Here is an 18,118-nt window from a genome sequence, read left to right on the forward strand (position 1 = left end):
TCTCTCTCTCTCTCTCCCTTATTTCATTTAAATTTATTATCCTTACTTTCAGTTAGATTGTATTATATCATGTCATCTTGCATTCCAACATCATAGTTAGTAAAATAAGTTCTCCTTCTTAGATCGTTGCCGCTGCTCCATTTTTTTTTTTTTTTGGGGGGGGGGGGGGGGGGGAAGCCAGAGGGCCCATGAGCCTACTGCCCCCCTGTCATGGGCACAGATTTATCTAGATAACTCTGTGACAGTATCATGGAATTGTGATATATTTTGGTGATCAACAATGTGGATGCCACGGTAATGCAGCTCCAACAAGTATGTATGATTAATCAGATCTCCAAATGCATTTAATTACAGTGCATATCAGCAAGATTTGTTATCAACTTGTCAGATTTTTCATTCACCTTACACTCTTTGTTTACTGGTGTGAACTGGACCTTTGTCTGGCTATACCTCATCCTCTTCCCATTGAAATCAACTCAGTCATTGTTTTTCTGATGTGCTTTCGAGTAGGATATTGAATGAGACCTCAGCTGCAACCTGAGTTGTTATATTTTCCCTCATTTGTTGCTGAAACCTTTTTTACTCTGTAAACATTTCTATACCATTGTGCCCTCTATAACATTCTTGAGTCTTAAATGGACAAAACAAATACAGCATTTTCACCACTTATTATTGTCCTAGCAGTTTTATTTTAATATGAATGTTAACAATTCACATATTTTCCAATCTTTTGCAATGGGTACCCTCCAAAAAGTACCATTTATAAAAACAGGAACAGAAAAATGACACATTTTTACATTAAAATGGTAATCTGAAAGGACTATGTCATCTGACTTTGGTCTTAATTTAAAATCAGGTTTTGGATAGCAAGGAGAGGAGTACTGAATTACAGTAAGGAGCATTTCTGCTGCTAGTTCATTATTGTTTTGAGTCAAGGAGATGTAATGTATGTATTCTTTTGTAGATGTAGATAATGTCAGAAGAAGAGAGTTCTGAACATTGAAGGCAAGTCAGCTAATGCTTATGGGATGATGATTGCTGTTGTGTTAAGTACAAGTACAGTGTCTGCTCTCCAGTTACTCTTCTGGCTTACAAACCTTAATTTTTACTGAGTCGCACAGTAGTGTGTTTCACTCAATAAGCAGATGATACTAACTTGAGACTGCCTTTCTAAAGCTCTATCTGAGCAAGTAAGTCATGGCAACTTTTTTTCTGCACATATGGAAATGTTAGACTTGTTGATCAACTGAATAGTGCAAATGCTGCCACAGGATATGAAAAAATCTACTCCCATGAAAAAACACATCCTCTGACAAAAGGCATAACCTTACTATTGATTGTCAAGATGGACATAAAAGTAGAAATCTGTCACACTTGTCTTACAGACAGCAATTATATTTGGTGATCTAGGATGCCTAGGTTTAGCTACCCTCCCTGTTTCTCCCTCCTCTGCCCCTTTGACTGTGTGGGGCACAGACAGTGAGTAGGCACCACACCAGCTGTTGCTAGTGGAAATGCTACCTTTAATCCTACCCTTGCAGTTGTTTCAGGAGCACTTCAGCAAAAGCTTGAAACTAATTTGTGACAGCAGCTAAGTGTCATGGGCCTCTAAATTACGAAGTTAAGTAAGTGGATTTAAAGCAGGTGGTTTAAATCCTTTACTGGAGCTGCAGATGAAAGGAAATGCCTTGGCAGAGCTGTAGGGCTGTCTCAGTGATTGGCATCCTGAGGTATTATTGGTGTTGCAGCTTGCTGGGATCTCAAATTTCATATCTTAGAGTGCATTTGACTTACTTCAGAGTTCTCTGAGCAGACACAGTGGGAGAATCAGTTCCTAATCCATCAGTGATCCTGACCATTGATGCTGGTGGGCTGTAAAGAGCAAAGAAGGCCTTTGTAGGAGAGACACCTCACCAACAGAAGCTGAGAGCTGCACACTGAATGAAGATAGAGACAATCTGGAGAGAGAGAGAGAGATTTCTTTTATAAAAGATTGCATGCCGCCTTGGAGAGTTGCTGCTTCTCTCTACCTTGATCATAGAAATAGGGCAATAATTTTCAAATCAATAAATCTTACCTGGTTTTACACTATTTCAAGTTATACTTACCATGTAAACTCCCTCTCTTTCAGTACTGAGAAACAATCTCCTCCAGAAGATTATTTGTTCTATCTGTCCAGGTGAAAAGAGAGAAGGATAATACTTATCTTATTGTACTGGAGAGCTCTGAAGGCTTTTTTATTTTTTCATACTGGAGAGTCTGCCACATACCTCGTATGAGCTGCATAGACAGACCAATAAGAAAGGTAACACTTAAATCTTCAGTGCTGAGTTTGCAAGGTGGGCTGTAAATCAGAATTGCACCACAGACCGAATTACAGCAGTAACAGGAAATTTTAGGGCAATCTATTGGGTAGTTATTATGAATTTTGTGCATAAAATAAGATTCTCATGGAGAAAGGAGTGACCAGGTACTTGTTATCATGTGTATGCACAGGAAGTCTCAATGAGGGTAACACAGAAAACCACTTCTGTGGTTTGAAAAACAAATTCTGTTATTTCCTTACACAAAAGGAATGATATTGCAACCTCAGTATTTCCCTCACTCCCCTTTCTAATGCAGATTTAGTTAATTTTCACTGTTCTTGTGTCTAAGAAGGCACAGGCAGCAGGATATGAGATATTGCTACCAATTTAGTGGCAGATATATCCATATCAAAGGTCAAAAGTTAAACCTGATGTCATACTGTGAGCAGAGAGAAAAGGAGTAACTGAGAAATAGTAGATGGGATAAAGTAACACAAATTGCTAGCAGACATGTAAATCAACAGGCAACAGTCTTGGAAAATGTGAGCGGTACTGGGAAAGTGTCAGCTCTCTCATTATGCTTAGCAATGATGAAATTTTTTTCATGCTTCCAATTTAAGCTTTATGCAACAGAGTTATATCATACCCTAGAAAAATTAATGTTCTATGAAACTTGCTGTTGCTTTAGGATTTTCCTATTAAAGTGGCATAAAATGCAACTACATCATTTTAAATGAATGAATGAATGTTAGCCCAGTTTACTTTCTGTGTTTGCCACCAACTGTTTCTGCAAACTGTAGCAAAGGGAAATAATATTTTGCAAAAGTAGCTGATACAGTAAGAGCCAGGCAACTCTTGTTTGGAATGAGCACTACCCTTCAGTTCCATCAGGGTCTGTTTGTATGGAGTTTATTACAATGTCTGGACATACATACCACTTTCTTAGCAAGTTGGTAGGGTCAATCATGACAGGGTAAGGGCATAAACCGAACATACTGCCCACACATACTGCACAGGCATACTGGATAACTAGCTTCTCTTTTGTTGTAGCAAAACCATCTCATTTAACTACAGTCTTGAGGTATTTGTTTCCAATGAGCTTCAGTGGATATTATTCACCACGCCTTTTTTTTTAACCTCACTTCTACCATTGCTCAACGAGATTCCTCGCTTCAAAGAGAAAAATAAATTTCAACAATATCAAGTACAGCAATTTGTATTTTTAAGAATGGAGGTGCCAGACAGAGTGTAAGCTAATTATCTGAAAAGTGAATGCACTCCATTGCAAAACTCACTTCTCTTTTCCTTGTTTGACATCAGTGTCTCTCATAGCGCATTATCTCCCCCTGAACTCATTAATTCTGGAAGCCCTAACATCTTGCCTGCCTATCAGGGGAGCTTGTGTAAAAGATCTCCCACTGGAGGTTTTCAGGGTCAAATGAAATGTAACCCTTCTGTCAGTTCTCATTTAAAATATACACAGTGTTTTTTTTTTCTTTTTTTTTTTTTTTCCCAAAACAATGGAATACATCCATCCTCAGAAGATGGTGATGTCATTGCTGAATACTTTGTTTTCACAGTGACATGATTTGTTCTGCTCTCTGGATTCTCACTGATCGTTGCAGGCAGGTGTGCTGGCAATGCTGTGCACCTGTGTTGGGGTTTAACCTGGCAGGCAGCTCAGCACCACGTAGCTCACACCCCTCCACAGTGGGGATAACACCACAAGCAGCGCTCACTTCCCTGGCCAGCTCCTCCAGTTCTTTTGTTCAGCATGACCCCACGTGTTATGGGACACCCACATGGGCCAGAGTCAGCTGTCCTGGTTCTGTTCCCTCCCCAGCTCCCTGTGCACCCTCAGCTCCCAGCTGGCAGTGTGAGGAGCTGAAATGTCCTTGGCTCTGTGTAAGCACTCCTCAGCAACAACTAAAACAATGGTGTTAACAATGGTTATCAGCATTATTATTCTAAATCCAAAATTGAGCACCATACCAGCCAGTGGGAAGAAAATTAACTCTCTCCTAGCCAAAATAAGGACAACCTGAGGAGGTACTCCCTCTTCACCAGTCCAAAAAACCATTTTCAACTGCACTGTACAGAGATCATATCAGTCATACTTGCTCTTTCCTGCAACATATGTTTCAAGTACTGTCTCAGCTCACATTTCAAATTATTATGCTGGTATTCTGGGTCCTGATTCAATGTCCACTGTCATCTTTCCAATGATCAAAACTGGTTTAAATCAATCTTACGGTGAATGGATTTTACAGGCTGCTGCATTCTGCATTTACTTTATCAAAAAAGTCTGGCCTATATTACTCTTAGTTCTTGTAGCTTAGCCTCACTTGTCATAGATGTATTTTACATGCAGCAATTCATCTAGGTATAATATAATACCCTTGTCCACCATCTAGTTTTACTGTTTCTTCTCTGTTTTTCATTTTTTTCCCAATTTTCTCCTTATGACACAATGAACTTCAGATATTGCCATATACGGATAGAGTCCATCAACTGCCTATGCATTTTCCTCTTGTTGTAGTAAAAATTCTTGTTTCTGTATTTACATTTCATGAAGACCCAAATAAGATTTTAATTAATTAGTCCAATCACCAACATTTTTCATCTGTATTTAAATGAACAACTTGTTCATATAAAACAGTCACTTTAACGATTCTGAAGGCTTCATTTAGTCCCCTCATCTCCCCTCTCCACTAGTCCTATCCTCTCCCCATTTGCTGGTCTAATCCACACTGATTTTCTAAGAACAAATAGGAACCTTTTAAAATGCTTCTAATCATTCCCAATTGCACCTCCCATCTGCTGCCAAGTACTGCATTCCCTGTTGTATGGTGAAGAATCATAAACATGTACTCAGATTCTTATAACAACTACTTTTTAAATGCAATGAACTGAAATCGCATAGCTGATCTTGTTCTTCCAAGCAACTCCTTGAAGAGCCATCCTCTTTCCAACAGGAGAAGCGGTAACATACAAGGTTAAGGTGCAATGGCTCATCTTTTTCTCCTAAATGATTTTATGGAACAAGAACATGTAAGGGCTGTGCATCATTTCAGATGTATTACAATTAATGCATCTTTACATTTCTGAGTGAGACAGATTAATATGGGAGCAAATAGGACATCTGTCTATTGATCCTCCTAATCTACTTTGCCAACCTTCCAGAAATGAACAGTAGCCAGAAAACTTTACCAGAGATTTCAATGAGACTGATGTTTTGGGAGTATACATCCCAGTGATTGCATAAAATTGCATTTGGCCCTAGTTATGGAGCCAAAGGCCAGTTGTATAAAGAGGCACATGGAGACCGAGACCAACTCGGTATAGAGTTTTGCTAATAGTTGGAAGCGTGTTCAAAACATTTCCTCTGCCCTTCATCCTCTTTTCCTTTACAGGAACTATAGATAGAGTATGTCTTGTGCTTGGATTCTTTTTTTTTTTTTTTTACTTGAGAGAGTGATTTGGTCTCTTGATAATTTCTTTTCAAAATCATATGCCTTACTGGCATTTCTTTCATTGCCCAAACATCAGCTCCACTTTCACTGGACTGGAAGGTTTCATCTTTTTTTAATGTGAGTTGAAGAACAACAGATCAACTTTTGCTATTGATTCAATCCTTCAGCTTTGTTCTGTATCACAACTAGATTTCAGGCTGAATCAAATTGAGTTTTGTACTTGACAACTGATAAATAGAAATTCTAATTTAAAAAAATGATTTCCAGGGAAATGAAATTTGGAGAGAGTGAAAAAAAAAGTCAATTGAAAGCCAACCTGTTGGAAATAAAACTAGGGGATATAAAATTTACGTGAAACACAAATTATAAAGACAGCTTCTTTGCTGAATCAGGCAAGTGTCCAATTCACTGTTTTCATGAAACATGGTGCTGCGTTTACTTGTCACAGACAATTTGCAAATTCTGGCAGATCTCCCGCTTGGTCCTACTATCACTCCAGCAGTTAGTACATATTTGCTGTATTTTTTGTGTTGTGCTTAAAGAAATTAACGCAGCCTGTAGACAGGAAAAATTCATCCCTAGGGAACTAAACGTTTATACCCTCTCTTGTTCAGATGAGTCAAACCCCACCAACTCTACCCTCTGGCATTTATTCCAGGAGGCAAAGCATTTAGCTCACATGTGCTCAAGGGGATATATCTACTGGGAACTTCTTAATAAATTAATATGGAGATGCTAAGGGGAAGTAATAACTCATTTCATTACCAAAAGTTTCCCTCAGTTACTCTGTTTCAGTGGCCATCACTACTTGATGACATACTGTAAAATAGTTTACTTTGTGAGCTTATGAGTTGATAGTCTTTTGCACAGATCATATTTTATTTGAAATTTGATTAACATGGGTTGTTCTGTTTGTGAATTTATTCTGTATATAAACTGAGGATGGCAAAACTTAAGGCTAAACCTTAAACACAAAATGCACACAGTGAAGAATTTGGTAGTTATTCAGTCACAGCAGAGCACCCGAAAATGACCTGCTATTTGCCTTTTCTTCTCTATGGACATAATTATCTTTTGCAGCATTCGATAGTTACCAGACTGTGTTGCAACTCTGTGGTTAATTCATTCCTTGACATATTTGTTCTTGTACCGTAAACACAGGTCTCAAGTATGTCCATTCAGTTCCCATCTCCTGAAACAACCTCTGCTTCCCTGCTCCAGGGAGCAGTGCCTGACCCAGAAGCCAAATGCTGCAGAGCAGCTTCTGTCCATTCCGGAGCTGATTGGCCACATATACTTTGTGTACTTCTCACACCAGGTCTCTTCTGGGACTCATGCTGAGCACATGAGGAACAAACATTTTATATTTTTTACTATTTTTCAGCTCACAGTGACAGGAATAATGCCAGGATTTTGATCTAGCTTTCCAGAACAGTGTTTTCACAGCATGCTATGGTAGTTATATGCTGAAAGCATACTGTGCAGGTATAAATGTTTTGAGAACTGACAAAAGACTGCACGCCAGACTTGAAGGTGTTCAGACTTTTGATGGTACCAAACATGCCTCAAAGTGACAGAGTCAAGTCTAACCTGCTGAAGGCCACTATCCAAAATGTATGTGTCACAGATGACCATGATGGTTGGACTACATGTTCTTAGCGGTATTTTCCAACCTTAGTGATTCTGTGATAAATTTCTTCTTCAACAAGGAATAATGTGATTGTTCTACAAGCTCAGATGCACTCTTTGGATGCCCAGTGCTACCAAGTGAAGTTGGTCTCATGTGAAATGTTCAGAAGTAGTTGGAGGAAAGGAATAAACAAGCAGAAAACCACAGAATAGCATAAACCTTGTTTTTGGAGGAAATTATGGAGAATCCCTAGCAGTTTTTAGCAATTTTTTTTTCCCCCATAAGCCACTTTATCTACTTATTTATTGAATTTACATGAGAAATATCCAAAGCACTCTATCAAAACCCTAGCCATTCATTTCAAAGGATATAATGACATGTTGCCATGTTTTAGTAGTGGGATCCATCAAAAGGTATATCTCAGCATGGCACTGATTTACCAGGAAATGCTTAAACAGCTCGAACTCTGCACCCTATTCTCATTGGCACGGTGTCATGATTTTCTTAGATCAGATGCCAGTGTCACAGCCATAGGACCTAGCTAACCTCCATGTCCTCTCTCTGCTCTGGGTTTGCTCCCCTACAAATGCTGCAGACATAAAAATCCTTTCTTATGCATTGTTGGCAATTTTGAATTGTGTTTAATGGGCAGTTTCTTACACTTCAGGTTGCAAGGGCTTGAGGACAGCTGTCAGCTCCCGTGGTTCCTGCTTCCTCTTGCATCACATTTAGCCTGTTCCAGTGATGTCATTTCAAATAGGAATTAGAAGAGGAAGGAACATCTTTACAGCCTTCACTCCCTCTTCATTGCCAAGGGGCCAAGGGAATATTTTCTGTGAGCCATTTGCCCTAGGTGGCTTTTTTTTTTTTTTTCCCTTGTGCTGCAATATTAGGTATATGACGAGAATTCATTTTCATGTTAGATCATTAGACCAGAATTTCCAAATTTTCAGCTTGGGATTTGGCACTGTACTGTGACACTAGATGCATTTTATTACAATCACATGCTCTGTAATGAGAGAGTGTACATACAGTATTTCCTCACATTCTGACTGTCTCAGCCTGAAAGAGCCATTCCAGGTCTTTATGCTGGATGGTGCACTAACTTGGCTGTCTCAATTTCAGCTGGATCAGGTATGAGCAACAAAGTGCCTTTCCTCATATTAGACTGAGAATATGATCTGTATTTGTGCTAGACTCAGCCTGGCTCTGGTGAAAGATTATTACTGGTCTAACACAAAGACTGCTGAGACAAACATACTTTTCTGACATATTTTTGAAGTAATTTCAGCCAGTAGAGTTACATTCTACTGGCTCAGGCTTTTGTATCCTGTATTTTCTTCATTTTTAGTCCATGTACTATACGTCTCATAATTAACTGACCTCTCACAGAATAGTGGTCTTCATAACATTCTGTAGAAATTGGCAAGCTTGGCTTCATAATGTTGATGTGAAGTGCTTCAGAATGGAATCAGATGTTGTGTTTTGGATATCTTGAATAGAACTTGTCAGCAACTCATTGAAAAAATTCTTATTTTCTTTTCCATTTTCATTTATTTTGGTGTGTGCTTTTTTTTCTTTTTCCCCCCAAATCTCCCATCTCATCTGAAAGCAGACATGGTGGCAAAAACTACAGTGAATGTAATCTTTTGAAAAAACTTTCAAAACTGCCAAAATCTGTCAACAAATTATTTGGCCTATTGATCAAGAAAAACCCACCTTCATTTTTCGGGGGATCCAAGTAACCATTCAGATTATTTTTTCCAAAATTTTTTTAGTAACTCCAAAAAAACACTCACACAAAAAGACAACAAAACCCCAAAGGCAATGGAATGAAGTAAAAGCAATCGTTCTAATAACTCAGAAACTGCACAATGTGACTTCAGGTGTCGCTTTTTTTATTTATTTTAATTCTGTAGTAGGTTTCATATTTCTGCACTGCTTCTTGACACAGTGTAGACAGAACTTTCAAAATCTCAAAAATACTTGTGGTGTAAGGAAGCCATTTCCTTCTGCTCTCTGGCTTGAATATGACAGATTTTGTACAGAAAATACTGCATACTAAAGTTTCCCTAAAAAATCAGTCAAACCTATTCAGCTTTTTAGCTGCACATTACAGAATTTTTCTCACCAAGGGTAAATGGATTAATTATGGATTTCATGTATGTTAGGTATGGACTAATTGTAGAATAATTAAATATAAGTCCTAGATTAAAGCAGTGAAAATAGGAGAAAATATCCAAATATTTTGTTACGCAAAAAAACCCAACCCAACAAAAACCAATACTAGAAATCAAGACTAACCAACGTTCAATGTGGAACGAGTTTTGTTATGGAAAAACAAAACAAAACAAAACAAAACAAAAAAGGGGGTGGGGGGATATTTACCAACTGCTATGCAAAAATCCGTCCTGCGATATGAAGTTCATGCTTACTTAGGTATCAGAGCTAGCCTAACAGCCTCACAGACCACAATCCACACATATTGTAGACATCGCATTGCATGAACACCTACTTGCAAGGTGCAGTTCTCTTCTGCAAGTTGCTCCTCTGACAGAAGAGAATTGCATATTTATGTGCACGAATATACCAGCAGCTTAGATAATGCCATGAAATAACTAACTTGTACTGTAGTTTTGGGTCACTGAAACATGGGATTATTGTTTCTGAGAGGTTCAAAGTGCCCCAAAAGGAACAGGCTGAAGAATGTAACCCTTTGCCCTGCTGCTGCATGAGGGCTGTGGGACTGTGATGCGGATGGTGAGCTGGAAGGGAAATGAGGAAGCAGCTTACCTGGCAACCAATCTCATATTTGCTGAGTATTAAGAAACCTATAGCTTTGTGAGGAAGAAAAAAAAAACCCCAAACCCATTAGATTTGTTGCCAGAGGAAATCAAATTTAAATTCAGCTGTAGGTGCTTTTAAAATAAATCTGTAATTCTAATTTCAACAATTGTAGCTGAGTACAGTAACCTCAACAGAATCCACCCACTCTTTCCTAAGATTTTGATTCATCGGACATGTGGGAACATACATGTGTGAGTGTAAGGGGACTGGAGGCCCATATGTGAGGAGATCCTCTTGGCAGCCAGCATTCTTAGTTAGGAAGGGATCCAAGACAAATTCTTCTTGGGCTCTCGGGGATTAATAAAACAGAGCAGAATGGAAACTGTTAGACGGGCTACAGATATAGAGGACTCCTGCAAGTGATGCATTGCTGATTATCCCTGTAACTTGGCAGGTGACTGTGGAGAGATTTCTCATAAAAGAGTTTACAAGCTACAATGTGCACTGGGATGACAACATTCTCACCCTGGTTTTGGAGTTTACTGCAAATGGCCACAGCCCGTAGCTCAAGTGAACATGGAGAACAACATTATTTTATTGCCTCTGGGTGAGCCAGCAGGTGACAAACAGCCCTTCACTCCACAGCTCGGGAGTGCTGTGAGGACCTCAGAAGTATTGCTGCACAAGCTGAGTGCATTTATTTTACTAGACCAATTCCCTAATTGTTTGGATGGTTGCAGTGAGGAAGGAAGGAGGAGGAAGTAGTGTAAATGAAGAAGCTGCATTGATAGACCTGGTGGGAAAGGACTTTAAGCAGCGCATTTGGCTCACTGGACTGTGGGAAGATGATTTTTGGAGCAAGCAAAATTTAAGAACCTGCAAGATATGCATGGTAAGGGTGGGGGTGGTGGTATTATTGACTGGACGCGGAGCAGGGGGAAAGCTCTAGCATACTCCAGTCAGGGGGTTTTCAGGGTGCCAGGGTACACAGAGTGCACCACCTAATGAAGGCAGTTTTCACAATGAAGATGCAACCAGAGACAGTGCCTAAACTGCCGATAGAGTCACAGAATGTTCATGGAGATATTTGAGGGTTAATATCTCATCACCTTCATGGAGAATTAGAAGAAGCCAGTATGACTGTTGGCTAAGGCTTGAGACAAGGAACCCAGCAAGGAGAGCTTGCTTCAGGTTGACTGAGGGCTTTGAGATACATACCAAAGCAAGAAGCAACCGGAGGCAGAAGAAGAGTTTCCTGCTGTCCCAAGCAGAGGTTGCTCTACTCCAGCAGGAGGAAACAATAGAGGAATGAAGCTGATACAAGCAGATTTTTGATAGGTAGCTTGAGGAGCAGCTCTGTTTTCTCCAGGACCAGACCAAACCACTTCTGAAAGACCACAGCTACTACTTCACTACATAGTCCTGAAGACACTATCCCCTTTTTGCCCCTCAAGCATTTCAGCTGAAATTCTTGTTTCACAGCTTGTTTTCTTCCAAGGCAACGACATTGCAGGATGTCACTTTGTGCTGGGCACAACTGATCTGTGACACAGATAACTATGTATATAAGCTATGTGAACCCTGAGCGGAAGTTGGTTCAGGGAATTGCATGACTTGTAGACTCAGAGCAATGAGGGAGTATCTGGCAGTTGCCAGATGCCTCCCGCATATTGAAAACCATGCAAAATGAACTCCTAACATTTTCTTTTTGTAAAGTTGTGAAAGATTTCTGCTGTTTTTTTCTAGTTTTTTTCTTTTTCTTTTTTTCTTTTTCTCTAGCTTTCCCATAGATTAACTGTGAGAAATTCCTTCAGGAACATAAGGTTTCTGTTCATCCAAGACATCTTCCTTACTCTGTACAAAGGTCTTTCCTCATTAGAAAGTTAGAGTCCAAGATTGTTAGCGCTTTCTATGCATTTTCCCTGTCATGAGTGATATATTTCAAGTGACCTAGTGACCTGGCAGAGGAAGGTACCAGCCGAATTGGGGAATTAATGCAGGTGAATTTAATAAGGAGTCATAGTAGTAGTCCAGGGTCTCTAGACCTTCTCCGAGATCCCCAGCAACTGGCTGTGTACTGCAATGCCTCTGTTCCCATTGCATCTGCAGTGGTTCTGGGGACATGTTCTGAACATAGAAATCAAGTAACCTGCATAGATGAAGGTGTTATACACACCAGAGAACTGTCTGCTCTCATATAGCCAGTAACAGTGTATAACCCAGCAGAAGGCCTAAGTGAGCTGAGGAGACAGTCTGCCTTATAACCTGAAGTAATATGCTCTTATTTATTCTGTATGTGACCAGGTCCTCTGCTGTGCTCAAATATAATTCCATCTTTGATAAATAAGCTGGGGACTTGGTATCATATTACATGCATTTTAAAGAGTTTTCCACAATACGTCTCATGCTTAAACCTATCTAGGGAGGTGAAACATGAAGTGCTTTCACACCAGAGTCACTAATTTATCACATGTTCATACACACATGGCTGGTCTTTAGTTCTCTTACATTCCCAGTCCATATCTCACGTTAATCTTAAATTGTGGGGATAATTCACTTGTGAGAAAAGGCAGCAATTTTCCTAAGCTTGTGTTTCTTATGAGTTACACTGTATTTCTTCACTGCTCATGGATAAAGGGCTTTATTACTACCTAGTAATCAGACCATAAGTTATATTCTGCCCCACAACTCTGACCACATTCCAGGGACACAAGTAAGACTGAATAGATAGAGAGAAGATGTGAGTCCACAGAGGCACAGCATAGAAGTGGTTATAGCTATACCACTGCCACATTCACACCCTCTGCAATGCTTGAACTGTTGGGTTTGGCACCTTGAAATCAATGCTCAAGGAAAGATAGAGTACATAGCTTTCTTATAGCTGCAAGTGTATTACCAATCCACTCTTGACAAAGACTTATGATGTAGAGAAGCAGTCTACTGCACACAAAGCAATAATAGACCTCCGTTTTGTTTACTGATTTTTGTAGTCTGAAGTGCTCTAAGCAACCTCCACAAATGGCAAGTTAAATGTTAACTGTTCAATGTGCAACACAGTTCCTTAGGTGAATTAACCCCTGCTAAAGTCTGTCCACATGCAACCTTGCAGCCTGCTTTTTACTTGTGGCTTTACACCTTTTCAGCTAACATTTTCTGATAGATTTTTCTGGAAACGTAGTGGCATTTACCTTTTCCTTGTGAATTTTATGCTGTTGCCATCACAATGTGGGGCTGAAGCCTTTGCAAGCCCTGATACTGCTGTTACAGTGTGCGCTCCTGGGTTGAGATGTATCTCTTCAATTAGGGGCTCTGCTAGAAAAGCTCTGGAATAAAAGTCTGTCTTATTATCCTGTATGCAACGAATGTCTAGGTAGACAAAATTTAGAGAGAGTATGAACTCATTAGGTGATACCTAAAGTTACATTAGTGCATTGCCGGCATCGACTGAAGATGGCCAACTATTCTTACATAACTTTGCTCTTTCTCCTGCTTTCTCTTGAACTTCAGTCAAATATATATATCAGATGTCAGAATCCCAGTAATATATATTCCACCAGAAGCAAACTACATTTATTTTTCTTGGGCTTGTTTCCAAAGTAAATGAGTTTGGTATGACCTACATCTCAGTCAAACCCTTTCTATAATATCATTCAAATCTGTTGAGCAAGTTGAACTGCAGGCCATAAGGACAGCAATTTTTTTTTTTTTTTTTTAATTTTGGTGAAAATCAATTTCTGTACGCAGGAGATCAATTCAAACTATTGCCTCGTTGTATAAGGGCACAGCATTTCTGCACTGTTAATCAATTAGCTGTTAACAGATGTTCGTGATAGGCAAAACATCGACAATTAATTACCACATTAGTTTCTACTTGTACTGCCCACACTTGTTCTCATGTCCCCATATTACCAGGGTGTCATATAAGAGCTAGGAGCAACCAGAATGAGGCCGTATGGCAATGACCAGGAGAAGGACACATATCTCTAGGAAAATTGATCTGCTTGTTTTTGCTGCTCATGGAAAAATTTAGAAAGTTGGATTCACCATAACATCCAAAACTGGTCTTTGAGTTCACTTTTATTAAACCTAGCTTGTTCTAAATTGCAGATTGTATTAATGAGTCATCTCTCCTTAACTTCTCTTCCACAAGGGAAAAAATATCATTCAAGTATGTACCATCTTACCTTTATTTGGCAGTCTGACCAGTTGTCACTCACTTAAGTCTTTGGCAGGCTTTAAATACTAATTAATGTACTGTATTACCATATCTGTTAAATTACTTTGGGCAATATTTGATAAGTTTCTCCTTGCTAGTCTTGTTGTTTTGGAAAATATACTGAAATAATACACGCAGAAATCAGCTTGTGGCTGGGCACTTATTGCATGCTAAATCTAGTGAAATTCTTTTCCCAATTATTTCATTGTAAGCTGTGCTTATGACAGATTGTCTGACATATTAGACATAATAAAGACCCTAATAAACAGTATTATTGAAATCCATACAGAAGAAAGGTCAGAACTCTGGGAAGAAGAAAACGTCTGTTAATTATAAATGGAAGGCTGTCTTCTGAAAGTGCTGGAGGGTCTGTTTTAAGGATGTTTATTTCCAGTAGGTTATGAAAAAGTCAAAAGAGCACATCCCTATCAACAAATATGTATGAGTTACATTTGGAAGTAAATATCTGTTATACTCCTTCATGGAGTTATTAAGATAAATGAGATGCCAAAACTTAGACTTTTATCCTCAGTGACATGGTATTTTTCTGTTTTCTAGTTTCCTTTTCTTCCTCAAGTTTTCTCTTCCCCTCCAAGCCAAAGCAATTTTTCTTTTCCTGTGCTCAGCTGAAAGCAAATGAGTCTTTAAATGTTTTCTAGATTCTTACTGATCCTTGCTACTTCATAGTTTTGTAATCAAAAAAATCTCCTCTCAAGTGTAAAAGAACACAGTTTTCTGAAGAAATCTTACTTGCTCACTCAGGAAGATATGTTCTCTTTTTCTGTAACTTGTTTTTTCTGACAGCTGTAAGATACACTAGAGTTTTAGGAATTCTTAATATGCTAAAAAAGTCACTTAATAGTGAGTGATTACTTTAACAAGTACAGAGTAATTTTATTTTAATTGGTCTGGATATTCCCCAAGTACATGATGGTGAGATGTAGAAAAATAATTTTACCATATCTTATAAATTACTGCACTTCAGTATCTCTGCAACAAAAAAGACTGACCTTACATAAAAGGGCAATTTAGAGATGCCATTCTCTAAAGGTAAGATGCCCTTGGCATTTTTCCATCATGCTTGTCACCAGCTTCACTAAAATGCTCTTGCAACCAATAACCTATAGATGCATACAGTTCTACAGTGATCCTTGTGAAGGTCCTCATTTATCACATGCAAAAATTTTAGATATTGTTTGTAGAAATATTTTTAATATGTGCTCTGTTTAAGAAACAAAACAGATTCCAGAATAGAGGTAGCATTGCTGTGTATAGGTAGAAGTTATATTCATAATCCAATAATTTACAGATCAATTGCATGAAGTAGGAAAGAAAGGAAAGAGATATGGATCTCTCTCATGATAGAAACTCTTACTGAACAGTTGGGAAAGGACTATTAAACACTTAAGGGATAATTCTTTATTAGAAGTTTCAGAAGAATGCATAGATTTATGGGAAGTTCTGAAGGGATATGCAGTGTGAGTTAGCGACATCCTGGAGTTGTTTTTGGAATCAGATTGTGCTCTCTTTGCAGGTAGAAAGCAGAACAAGGAAGTGTTTTCCTTTACCTACTTGAGTCAGCCAAAAAATATAGCTGTGCAGAAACTGTAGCGTACAGCAGATTTGTGGCAATTATCGCTACCTGTTGTAACAGTCTTTTCTATCTCCCAGCATCTTCATATAGTGTTCAGTGGTGGGATGTGTATGGAGTAGATGCTCCAAGCCCGTTTTCTGCCGCGGATGTGATAAAAGCTATAGATTCTCTGTTGAGATTCAAAGAATTGGACTTTTTTGTGACACTGCTTGTCTGATCTATAACTACCTACAACACCAAGGCTCCCGGATGGATTTGCTGCACTTTCTGCTTTCCTTCCATACTCTGCAGATGGCAGATAGGCCTGTTAAATCTCGTACAGCGAGTGCAAGATACTTTAGCATGTCTACTCACACCTGCCTACTGTCATGCCATGTCTTGCACATTAGTGCTGTTGTTAGCTTTCTGTCACCCAGAGCTCCCACCCACGCACCCTTGACCAACAACTCTGCAGTCTGTCCACCAGCTACACCTGGTATAAGAGGGCATATGGGCAAGAGAAGCTGTGACACTACCCTATACACGCCTACACTGTCTTCCAGCAGACAAACACTGCAACCTTCCCTGCTCGTGTAGGGAAGGTTCTGCTCGTTCTCCCATTGTGAGACTGGGCACCCCCAGTCTGTGTCCCCATCTCAGAATCTCACATTTTTGAGTTACACTGGCCTGAGGAGTCTGCAGAAGGAAGCAAGTGCTCCTGTTGGAATAGTGCTATTGGATGATGTGTAGTATCTAAATCTGAAAAGCCTTTAGGAGAACTCTGAGAGTGCAAACGTACTGTGTTTATACTCTCCAGCTCCTGTCCATTCAAAGTGATTCATACATGCTATTTAAGTATGGTAACAACCTCTCCAATCTGTTTATTTGGTATATTATTGAGAAGCAAAGATGTAATCTCCCTTTCTTTCTTCTACGTACATTCTGTGTTAGCAGTGAGAGGCCAAAGGATGATTATAATTTTTTTTTAAATAACCACTGATTAATGTACACCAGCAAGTTGAGAACTGAGGAGTGACATCCCCGGAAAATTGTATAGAGACTGAGTTGCTGATGGTCTATGACCTACTGTTGTTAGTGGCTCAGCTCTTGGTTTCACTGGAGAAAAAATTGGGATGCGGCATCCAAAATCAATGACTAGGTTCTACTTGAGGAGACAAGAGAGGCAGAATGGATGTTGTTTTGGTGAAGAAGTGAAAGAGGGCTAGGATCTCCATAGCTGTTTTGAATTCCCCTTGAAGGATAGTAGCCAAGCTGACCATAAAAATTTTCATTTATAGTCCTTTAGAACTGTCTGGTTGTTTAAATACTCCATATGTTTGCGTTGGTTGAGAGTAGGGTCAGAGCAGTTATGTTGCACTTTCCTTCCTCCCTCTGAAATGTAAATACACTTCTTCATTTCACGAGTGTTCTACTTCAATTCACAAAGCTATCTCTGAGAAGATGCAAACACTTAATTTAAGCACTTGTTGGATATTGTTTTTTTCATTTAGCCCTGTGATTTATATTCTCAAGTAGAGGAGCCAGAATTCTTGAAATGTATTTATCTGTCTAATGATGAGTTAGAAAAATACACCAGTGGAGCTACTGAGGTCATGGTGATGGCTAGGTGTTGAGAAACTTCACTAATGCATCTCTTGGGCTGTGAATATTATATATTTTTCAGAATTATCTCCTTTTTTTTTTTTTTTTTTTTTTTTTTTAAGTACATTGTTGTTTTTAGCTTTGGTAAAACTGTGTAGGTATCTCTGAATTTGCAGTGAATAAACTTTGCTTTTTAAGTAATAAGATCTCTTGCTTTCCTAAAGTGATTTGTTCTTGTACTCATTTACTCTTTTATGTAGTGTTGACTTTTTTATAGAAAGACTAGTTGCTTTTTTTTCTCACTCTTTCATGTTAGGTGTCTGAGTTTAAGGAATTACTAATTAAGTTCCCCATTAGCTAATTTGTACCGCAATTGAATCTCACTTAGTTTGTAAATAGCGTTGTTACTTGCAAGAGCACTGATGCTGTAAAAACATTTTTCAGCATTCAAGCAGAAAGTACTTTAAGTATAGGTGCTAACAACCTGTTAATTTTAACACTCCTTGAGTACTAATTCATGTTTCTCTTCTC

General features: G+C 38.9%; 1 long non-coding RNA gene across 1 annotated transcript in view; it reads right to left on the minus strand.

Moving 5' to 3' along the window:
• Positions 1-202: 202 nt before the first annotated feature.
• Positions 203-18,118, minus strand: part of LOC121107523 — a 75,116-nt gene continuing 57,200 nt past the window's right edge. Inside the window, exons 2-3 of the long non-coding RNA XR_005841747.2 lie at positions 2,109-2,171; positions 203-1,958 (exon numbers count right to left, since the gene is read on the minus strand). This is a non-coding gene — a long non-coding RNA (uncharacterized LOC121107523). The remainder of the gene's footprint in view (positions 1,959-2,108; positions 2,172-18,118) is intronic.

This window comes from Gallus gallus, chromosome 1 (genome assembly GCF_016699485.2).
Source record: "Gallus gallus isolate bGalGal1 chromosome 1, bGalGal1.mat.broiler.GRCg7b, whole genome shotgun sequence".
NCBI lineage: Eukaryota > Metazoa > Chordata > Aves > Galliformes > Phasianidae > Gallus > Gallus gallus.